Genomic DNA, 10,485 nt, shown 5'->3' with positions numbered 1-10,485 from the left:
CTTATTGACCTCTCTCTCCCCAACCTCGGGTACTACACAGAGAAGATGCTGGCTTTCTTCCTGCCAAAGGGAGATAATAGGTCTTGGTCCTGCCTCTTTCTAGCTAAGTGACCTCAGGCGAGTCCCCAGTCCTCCTTAGAAGACTTGGAGTCGAATCAGATTCCCGATTCACTGCTCCTTCTCCTGGAGCGATCTCTGTCTTTTAAGTTCAAGCCACATCAATAAGCTTCGTACCAGGGACAGTGCTGCACTGCCTTTGTGGGGGAGAGGTTGGTGTAGCTAAGAGAGAAGAAAAAGAAAAGCTGATGGTGGCAGCCTTTGCATGTGTGAGAAACCAGCAAGAAAGAAGAACCGTTTTTAAGAAGTTTTTTGCTCTGCTATCCTTTGAAATACTTAGATAATCACTTTGCGTGCTCAGACTGGTATTTCTTTGAATGCAAAGGTGGCTTTAAGGTGCAACTGGTCTGGCTCAGCTTATGTGGGTTACATCACATCAAAGCATCCACAAATACTGGTACCCCCTTCCACCGGCCCCTGTCCTCCATCCATTCAGGGTACAACAGTGTCACTGAAGCAAACTTGGGTCCGCTCACCTGCATACAGCAAAGCCAACCTACTGACACTGGGTTGCGGTGAGGGAAAGTACAGTGTTTACTGCAAGGCACCCAGTGTGGGTCCCAGCAAGGGGAGTGGGCAGCTCATGCGCAAAAGACCCAAACTCCCTAAGGGCTTTCAGGGAAGGGTTTTAAAGGCAACACTAGAGCAAGGGTCACGAGGTACCTGAGCAGCTCACGGACATTGTTCCAACTGGTCGGTGGTGAGGTAATCGGGAGTCAACATCATCCACCCTCTGGTTCCATCTGGTCTGGGGTCTACGTGCTGGTGGGCAGCATGCAGTTAACTTCCTCCACCTAGTGGGGTGGTGGGGTTCCAATATCTGTACAACAGCTCAAAGTCACGGCTCAGAATATTAGCTTTTGCCCTTGAGGAGGAACTGAAGGTCCTTGACTTTGTTTTATGGCTTAACTATTATTATTTTGTCTTGCTGGACTGTTTTCCTTCCTTTCTGGATTTTCTCACTTCTCTCATTAAATTTGCTCTGTGGAACTCAGGGAAGGCCTAGGAGGATAAAGTTTTCTGCAAACAAGAGGCAGGCAGAGGGCTTCCCTGGTGGCGCAGTGGTTGAGGGTCCGCCTGCCGATGCAGGGAACGCGGGTTCGTGCCCCGGTCCAGGAAGATCCCACATGCCGCGGAGCGGCTGGGCCCGTGAGCCATGGCCGCTGAGCCTGCACGTCCGGAGCCTGTGCTCCACAACGGAAGAGGCTGCAACAGTGAGAGGCCCGCGTATCACAGAAAAAGAAAAAAAAAAAGAGGCAGGCGGAGGACATAGGAAGGAACATAATGTGACATCAAGGGCTAAAGGCACCCCATCTTCTCCTGGCTCGTTCTCCCCTTCCTTCCTCTGCATCTCTAGTACATTCTCACCCAAAGTTCTAATTATCTCTTTGTATCTCCTGTGACACAAGAGCTTTAGAAACCCCAAACCACCTCTCCCTCTCTCCTCCACCTTAGGCCCGACGGTCGGAACAGAAGCCTTCAGAATGATAAATCTTCTTTATTAAAGATCCTGTGTTTAAGAGCATCGGTCCCGCCTTCCGTGTCAGGATGCTGCAGACACACACAGAGGAGAAGGAGGCAGACTCACATCACAGAGCGACATGTCTTAAAATGGGTATTCATTTTTTAAAAATGTTAACTGAATGAGAGATATTCTCCACTTTTGTTTGTTTCTTCAAGTTGTTTTCCCCCAGTAAAAGTGAATTTCTGTTTAAACCTTGAGACAGAGTCCCAGAAGTGGAACCCCGGTGACGCCTTCATCCTCTCACTCAACAGCATTCGTCCAACACCTGTGACAGGTATTGAGTGTCAGGTGCTGGGCTGGGCACCAGAACCCGGGGTGGCCCTTGCCCTTCCAGGAAGCTGAGTTTACACCAGACTCCAGGGGACTGTGGTCCAGAGGACCAGAGTCCAGGCGAGGACCCAGAGGAAGCCGGTATGACCCAAGCTGAGGCAGTTGTCCCACATGGGGCTGCCCTTCTGGTCATGACAGAAACAAATGCCCCAAAACAAAACTCTAAAGGGAAACTTCCAGAATCCAGGGCTCATACGTTTCCCATGGAGTATATAATCTCTGCTGTAAATAAATTTATATTTTAAAAAATATGAAAGATCATGTTAGCAATAAAAATTTGGACTCCAAATTCCTTGGAGGAACAGGCTTGGAGTTTCAATTTTCCCATCAGCCCCACCCCAGTCTACCTGGGCTGAGTTCCACTTCCTCCTGTGGCCAATTAGGCCACCTGTCCCAGTGGTTCTTGTTCTGGGCAAAGGTCAAAGCCCCAATCACCCAGCCAGCTGGGCTTGAGACCTCACACCCTTCCCTGCACAAACATTACAGCCAAAGACTCTGGCGTTCAGCTCTCTTTCGAGACTCACAGCTCTGCGGAAGACACCTACAGCTCACATGCTTACTGTCCCACGTTATCTTCTGGCCCAAGACCTTCCTTTTTATTCTGGTGAACCCCTCTGTATATTTTATCAAGTGTTCACATTTCTTCTGATGCTCATTTATGTTTTAGGAGGAGGAGCTCCGCGTTATCTCAGGCCACCGTTTCCCTGGAACCCGGCGTTTTGTTCGTAGAATTCCGAATGTATTCACACAGCTGATGTATTTTTCCAATTATATAAAATAATGGGCTCTCATAATGTTTGGGGAACGGAAAACCCTAAAATGAAGACCAGAGGAGTCATTGGAAAGAAAGCTTTAGAAACTGAAAGCATGGCTGCTACTGGTAATACTGTTTCATTTGTAATGATGACAATTAAGGAAATGGCAACAATGGGTCAGAAGCCACAGTGTGACCCTCCACTGCCCTACCTAATAGTCTCCAGGTCCCAGGCATGGTGATGAGCAGATCTGCTGGGGATTTCATCTGCCAAGGGAGAGAGAAAGATGAGCCGCAAAATCCTGAAGCAGACCCCACCCTGGCCATTAACTGTCCAACGACTTTAAACCCAGACCAAGCAGAAAAGAAAATTTCACACATCAAAAAATATCTCCGCAAGCTTCAGCCAAATGGTAACTTCAAGTCACACCTTCCTAGTGTTCTTGGGAAAAGATCTATAAATGTCAGGGTGAGATTTCTTACCTGGAGGACGTCTCCCGTCCTCAAACACTGCTCCTTCCACGTGAGCAGACCAGAAACTTTGATGAACTGTGATTATGAGTCACAAAATTATTACCAAGATGGTCAGCTTCCATTGAAAGAGGAGTTTTTATTTTAATTTACCTTGTAATGAAAGCTTGTAACGGTACTGTATATAAACACAAGCAGCGCAATCTCATAAAAATTTCATCTTTATCTATTTTGGGGAGAAATAGTCCTGTCTGCCTAATTGAAGCATCTGTCATTCTGACATTAGGTAGCGCATCCTTGGTCCTTTTATTATATTGTGGTACATTTCTCACACGCTGTTAAATTGAAATAACGCTGCTCACTTGGAGATAAAGAGAGATAAGTATTTTATAATGAAGGGGAAGGAGGTTTATCTTGAATCACACCTGAGAATTGCTTTATCTTTTTCCTGGGGTTTGCTGCCCTAAAGGAAGCTTCAGCTCGTCACATCTCTCAAGGCTCCAATAAGAGAAGAATCAAATGAGAAACATGTAAACAAGCATTAGAAATGCAGCAGTCAGTCTTGTGTGTGTCCTGGGAGCTGCGTTATGCGCAGCTCAGATGGGAGGGGCCTTGGCCTAGCCTCCCACGCCGCTTCCATGTTGAAAACTGAATCCCACTGACGATTTTTTAATAGTCAAATATCTCTCCCCAGGGCATCCCAGTCTTTGTTTACTAATCTAGGAACATGTTTCAAAATATTTGACCCCGTTCACTCTCTATTTTGCAGTTGGCTACCTGAATAAACAGTTTCCATAAAATCATAGACTTTCAATTTGGTTGAAATAGTTGAAGCATCTAACTGGGGCTTGAGTCCCCCCGTGCAGCCGTCCTACAGAGCCATCCTCCTTCCAGGGCTCAAATCTTTCCAGGGTTAAGAGCTTGATTGAAATTTACTGACTTTGAATCCTGACCCCTCTTTGTGATGCCGGGCAGGTTTCTCTCTGTGCTTCAGCTTCCTTGCCTGTGAAATAGGAATGATAATAGCACCTAATAATAGTACTGATATTTCTTTCATTATGTCCTCAGGCAACCATTCTTTCTTTAATTGAAGATAGTCGTAGTTGATTAAACCTCTCTGTGCCTACTACCAAGCCAGGTGATACATCATGGAAATCATAATAATAGTGGTGGTGGTGGTGATGGTGGTGGTGATTACAACAAACCAACGTTCACTGAGCACTTGCTATGTGCCCACACTGTTTTAAGAGCTTTCATACCTTCATTCATTTTCATCCCCACAGCAATCTTGTGAGGTAGGGATAATTATTACAAATGAGAAAACTGGAGTTTACATGTGTTAATAAACAGCCCGAGTCCACCCACCTGGCTGGTGGCCAGACGTAGGCAACGCCCCATTGATCAGCTTTACACAAATCCAGCAATCACACCCTCTGGCCCCCTCTTCCCTGAGTGCCTGAGGGCAGCAGCCTGAGAGCTGATTGGGAGCCTCCTCTTGGCATCTCAAGGAGAGGAGACCAGATCCAAGGACAGCCTGACTGCCAGTGCTCTCTCGCAGCACACTGAGTTACTAAATAGAACAGCAAAGCCAACGGCCATTTCCCAGCCCGTGCTCTGTAGAAAAAGGTTTATTCTGAGAAGGAAATGCTCATGCAAAAGATGGGTTATGTTATATTGTCGATACCAAATCCTGAGTGGATGATGCCTCCTCTCGTGTACCCACAGATATTTGAGCAAAGAAATGGGCTGACCCATCACCTATTTGTGGAGTGAGAAGCAACAAGTCACCAGTGGGTCCTTCTGCTGAGATGTTCTGCTGTGCTGTTCCCAGAACTTCTGTCCAAACCCACTCACTGACCCGTGAGTCAGTGGGTGGAAGTTGCAGGTCCAGAACACTCAGTTTAAGTCTTTAAATTGTAGTTTCAAATGCTGAAATTATACCGACATTTCTCCTAGTCTACTCCCTGTTACGTAACAACCACCTTTATATTCTCTAAAAGGAACTGAATGTAAATCTCCCTGAACTATGAACCATGAAAACAACATCATTGCATCTTGGGTCTAATGCAGAACGAAAGACGGATCTGGCTGGTTTGTCCAGTAACATGTGGGTAGCAGGGGTTTCATAAGACAAGTCACTCCACTCAGTTTTTCAGAATAATCACCTTAAGTGTGTGACCCTAGAGACTCTTGTGCTGGAGGTGAAGGCTCTGTGGAATAGACTGACGACGGCAGCTCCCATCCAGCTCCTTCCAGCAGATGAAAGCCGGGCTCAGATGATAAGCCAGGAAGTCTCAACCCCCAGAAGGCAGGATTCTACTTAAGAACTAGGTCTGCACTATAACTTCCGAAGGTCAGGAGCCAGTGAGAGAAGTGTTCCCACCCCCATCCCTGAAAACCTCAGACGTACACACGCTTGCACACATACAAATATGCGAGCACACGTACATGACCACCTTCACAGCCATGTGTACACACGGGCCCTCATGCTTTATTCAGACACATGCATGCACACGTGCATGGCTGTCTTGCTGTTTGTCTGCACCATCCTTTGGCAGCAGGAGGCTGGGGTTGCCCCATTAGACAGCTCTGCCAGCAGCTTTATTCTCCCTTGAAGGCCTCGGGAGTCAGATCTAGTGGGAAGAGCAATCTGGAAGGGGGGGGGTGTATATTTTTCATGAAGAAACATCCGTGCTGACTTCTGCTTCTGCATCTCAGAAATGGAATGGGGACATCAGGGGGGCCGTGGGGTCTCCAAGCTCCACCTCTCCCAGCAGCAAGAAGGAAACGGGAAGGATGATGTGGGCAGAGCTGCAGGGCTACTGAGAAGGTGCCGACTTCTGACTGCCCCTGAGAATGGCCACGAGGAACCAGGGCACACCCGATGCTTGTGCGGCTGACTCCCTCCCCGAGGACGGGTGGCCCCGGTACAGCAGTGCTGCAGTCGCTGCCGTCCCTGTTGCCAACCTTGCTTCCCCAGGGCCCAGATTGGAGCGAGGACGAAGGGACATTCAGAGGAAAGTGATGGAGCTTCCTTGAGAGTTTCCGGTCCCAGCTGTGTTAGTTTCCTGTGGCTGCCATAACAAATCACCACAAACCCAGTGGCTTAAAACCACACACATTTATGGTCTCATGCTATGGAGGTCTGATATGAGTTTTACGGAGGTAAAACCAAGGTGTCAGCTTTACTTTTCAGGGGCTCCAGAGAACCGGTTTCCTGGCCTTTTCCAGCTCCTAATGGCACCCACATCCCTTGGCTCGTGGCCACTCCTCCACCTTCAAAGGCAGTGAAAGTGGGTTGAGTCCTTCTCACAGGGCACCACTGACTTCCTCTCCTGCCCTGTGATGACATCAGACTCACCTGAATCAACCAGGCTAGTGTCCCCATCTCAAGATCCTTAATTTAATCACATCTGCAAAGTCCCTTTTGCCAAGTAAATAACATATTTACAGTTTTCAGGGATCAGGATGTGGACATCTTTGGGAGGGCATTATTCCTTCTACCGCACTGGCCTTAAGAGTGTCTACACAGCAGGCCTGATGGAGCCGGGTGTAGAGTGGCCTGGCCGTGCAGATGGAGAGTGGGCTGGGGCAGGGAATGGGACCCCGGAGCCTGGGTGGGGGGATGGGCACTCCACCCAGGGCCCCTCCTCTCCAGACTAATCCTGTCTTCCCAGCTTGAACCCCAGAGGTCCCACTCACAATGAGAAACCCTACAGCCCTCTCCCTCCCCCCAAAAATAAATCTATAAAGAGGCAGCTGGAGGTCTTGGGGACCTCCAGGTGGCAGTGGGGGAGGGGAAGTGCTCCCTGGAAAGGACAGAGCACGACCAAGTTCAGTTCAGAAGGCACAGCCAGGGAGCCTGGGATTTGGACCACCCGTGACTCTAAGACCCCAGGGAGAACCCAGCCCAAGACCACACCTCAGCAGGGTGGCTGGGGGCCATGAGAAGGGAGCTCCTGCCCCTGCCCCTGCCCCGCACACTTCCTGCCTTGGGCCCTGCCGTGTGGCAGGCTGAGCGGGAAGCACAGGAGGAGGGAGGCCGCTCAAGCCTTGTGGACTCACCATACAGTTCCTGCATCCTCCCTCCTGATCCCGGGCCACGAAGAGCTGGCTCAGGAAGAACCAGAGGCCTGGGTCCCTGCCACATCCCCAGCTCAGGCACCTCAGGAGCCAGGGTGGGGGGCAGAGAGGGAGACCCCGGAGGCCCCTCAGCTGAGGGATCTTGCTGTGCTCTGAGGGGCCCCATCTGGAGACCCAGGAGTCTGCTGAGGAGAAAGACTCCAGAGCCCACCCTCTCAGGGCCTCCAGGTCACAGCTCAGACTAAGGGTCAGGGCTGTGAACAGCGGGAAAACCAGGAGAAAGGCAGCGGGATCAGCACCTGGATGGCTTCTGTGCCGGAGCCTGGAGTGTCCAGACGGGGGGCCGGCAGTCGCCATTGTGTCCCTCTTGTGGGACAGCGGCATGGGCCCCACAACCTCCTGCGACCTCTTCTCAGGCCGGCCTCCAACAGGCAGCTCTGGGCTCTGGTGGGATGTATGAACGTCCCTTGGAGCCTCATGTATCTTGCCGACAGGATGTCTATGGCTCCAGGGATGGCAGGCTGTGGGGAGAAGGGGACCCGGCTCACCTCATCCCAGCAGCCAGCTAGACAGGGTCTGTGCTTGGAGACAGGGCCCAGACAACCAGGGAGGGGCTGGGCCCCCAGCCTCGCAGGGGCTCCTGCAGCAGCACCTCCCCCTGATGCAAAGCCCTCTAACCCTCCCTGGGTGGGAGCCCAGGTAAGTGTATCTATGCCCCACCTGGAGCTCCAGGTGTGCAGGGCCTGGCAGCAGGTGGGTGGGGGCCGAATGGCCTCTGGCGGCTCTGATGCAGACGCAGCCCAGCCAGTCGTGGGTCATGTCCTATCAGAATGAAGATCTCCATGAAACCTTGCACGCCCTAGTGTGTAAGTCGAGTGAAGACTCCTGCCTTCCCAGCTCCCAGAAACAAACTCCTTCAACCTTCTGATTTCCATGGAGATTTGCTCCCTTCGCTTGTTTCTGAGCCCAGTGCCTCTGCGAGTGTGGCAAACAGGAGAGCACATCTGCTTCTATTGCTGCTGGATGATCACAGGGCCCTGCTGGAGGGGGTGAGGGGCTCACTCCGAGCAGCTGTGGTGTCAGCATCACACCTGAGAGTGGAAGATGTGTCCTGAGCTACCGGTTAGGACAGCCCGGGGGGCACGTGACATTGGGGCCCAGTGGCACTCAGTCCTTTCATTCTCTGCACTGGAGGGAAAACCCCCAGGATCCCCGGACTTGGAAACATTCCCACTGAGAAGCTGATTGTGTAAATGGACCACAGCACGTCCTGGCAGGAAAGCAAAACCCTGACCCACGTCCTGCAGCAACCAGCCCAGGAAGCCAGCCCCTTATACACAGTGACCAGCCCAGGAAGCTGGCTGCCCTGAGTCAGACTCGTAGAAGTCAGATTATTATCTCTAGTAACAGTACAGGAGACCAAACAATAACTTCTGTAACAAGTGTCCCCACAATGGCCAGGACTTGATTAATATCTAACAGCTTCTCTAAGTTTTGTCTCTGCTTCCAACTCAGGACAAGCCAGAGAAAGCCAGGTGTGCCCCCAACCAATCCCATGGGGTGCCCCCATTCTGGCCAGTGCCTGCAGATACCCCAGGCCCTTGGCCCCCATCAGGGCAAACTCGGAACACCCCCCGTTTCCACCATGAAGTTCCCCCACTCCTCCCACAAGTCTGGCTGTTCAGTACGAAGGTGGGAGTGTGGCTCTGATGTCAGAACCCAAAACACGGCCCTGGGACCCAGCGAGCAGGAGGAGAGAGGAGCCGGGTCGAAGAAACATCTATCTCAGTCAGCTCAAGCTGGGTAACAAAAATACCACAAATTAGGCAGCTTAAACAACAAACATTTAGTTCTCAGTCTGGAGGCTGGAAAGTCCAAGACAAAAGTGCTGGCAGATCCAGTGTCTGGTGAGGTCCCTCTTTCTGGTTCAAGATGGCTGTCTTCTCACTGTGCCCTCATGTGGAAGAAAGGTGGAGGGGGTTCTCTGGGTCCCTTTTTAAGGGCACTAATCCTATTTATAAGGGCACTAATCCCACATGACCTAATCACTTCCCAAAGTGCTCACCTCCTAACACCATCACATTGGGGGTTAGGATTCCACCATGAATCTCAGTGTGACACAGACATTTCATCACTACACAGGGGATGATGGAGTCCAGCCTGGTCCAGCCCCAGGGAGGCTGGGCCAGGTGGCCAGGCCAGCCCCAGCCCAGGAGATCCCATCACCCTGGGACCAGGCTGCAGGAAATGCTGGGGGGAAGGGAGCAGCCAGTCATAGGAGGACAGCAGGTATAGTTAGGGCAGGGAGGGCCATGGCAGGAGCATCAGGGGGAGAGGAGGGAGGGGGTGGGTCATGGCAGGATCTCAGGACCCAGAGAGGAGATGGCCCAAGGGGAACAGTGGTCAGTAGGAGGGCCCAGTGTGAGGACGGGTTCCTGGAAAGAAGGGTAGCAGGGTCAGGTGCAGCGGGTGTATGTAGGAGGTGTGGGGGAGGTGCTGGCAGCCAGCCAGGGTGTCAGGAGGAGAAGGGAGGGCCGAGGGTGGAGGTGGAGGGGCGAGTGTGAATGAGTCAACCAGCTATGGCAGGAGTGGGGAGGGAGAGAGGATGGGCGGCCTTACCACTGCCCTTCTGCAGATGGGAAGCTGTCTGAAACCCGTCTCTCCACGGCACTGTTGAGAGGTTGACATGGGGCACCCCCATGTCAGCCCTGGAACACAGCCTGCGCTGGTCTACACCCGTCTCTGACTCAGGGCCATGTAGGGACGAGGCTTAGGCCACTGTTTGCTCAGTGACCCCTGCATCACCTACAATCACCACAATAATAATAACAGAGATTTCCTGGGGTAGAAGCGACATAGGTGGCTTCCTGGAACACAAAATCCAGACAGAGGTGTTCGTGTTAAACAGGGTCAGGCGGAAGGCCTGGAACACAAGCTACAATTAACCCCACACTGGGTGAACAGAGCAGAAAGTAGCTTCAGAACCGAAACGGGCTGGGTTGCAATGAATAAGCATCACGTCCATCACACACCCACACCCACGCTGCTGTAGGCACTCGACAAAAGTCTAATGATTGAAACTTCTTGAGTTGGGATAAGTGATAGCGTCCCACCTACTCAGATGTATGGGAGGAGAGCTGGTTGCACATAAATGTCCACAGACCCACATCCAAGCCCCCACAAGGGACGCTGAGCCCCTGGAGAC

This window comes from Phocoena sinus, chromosome 1 (assembly GCF_008692025.1).
Source record: "Phocoena sinus isolate mPhoSin1 chromosome 1, mPhoSin1.pri, whole genome shotgun sequence".
Classification (NCBI taxonomy): domain Eukaryota; kingdom Metazoa; phylum Chordata; class Mammalia; order Artiodactyla; family Phocoenidae; genus Phocoena; species Phocoena sinus.
The sequence above is the reverse complement of the archived record's forward strand: the minus strand, read 5'-3'. Positions refer to the sequence as shown.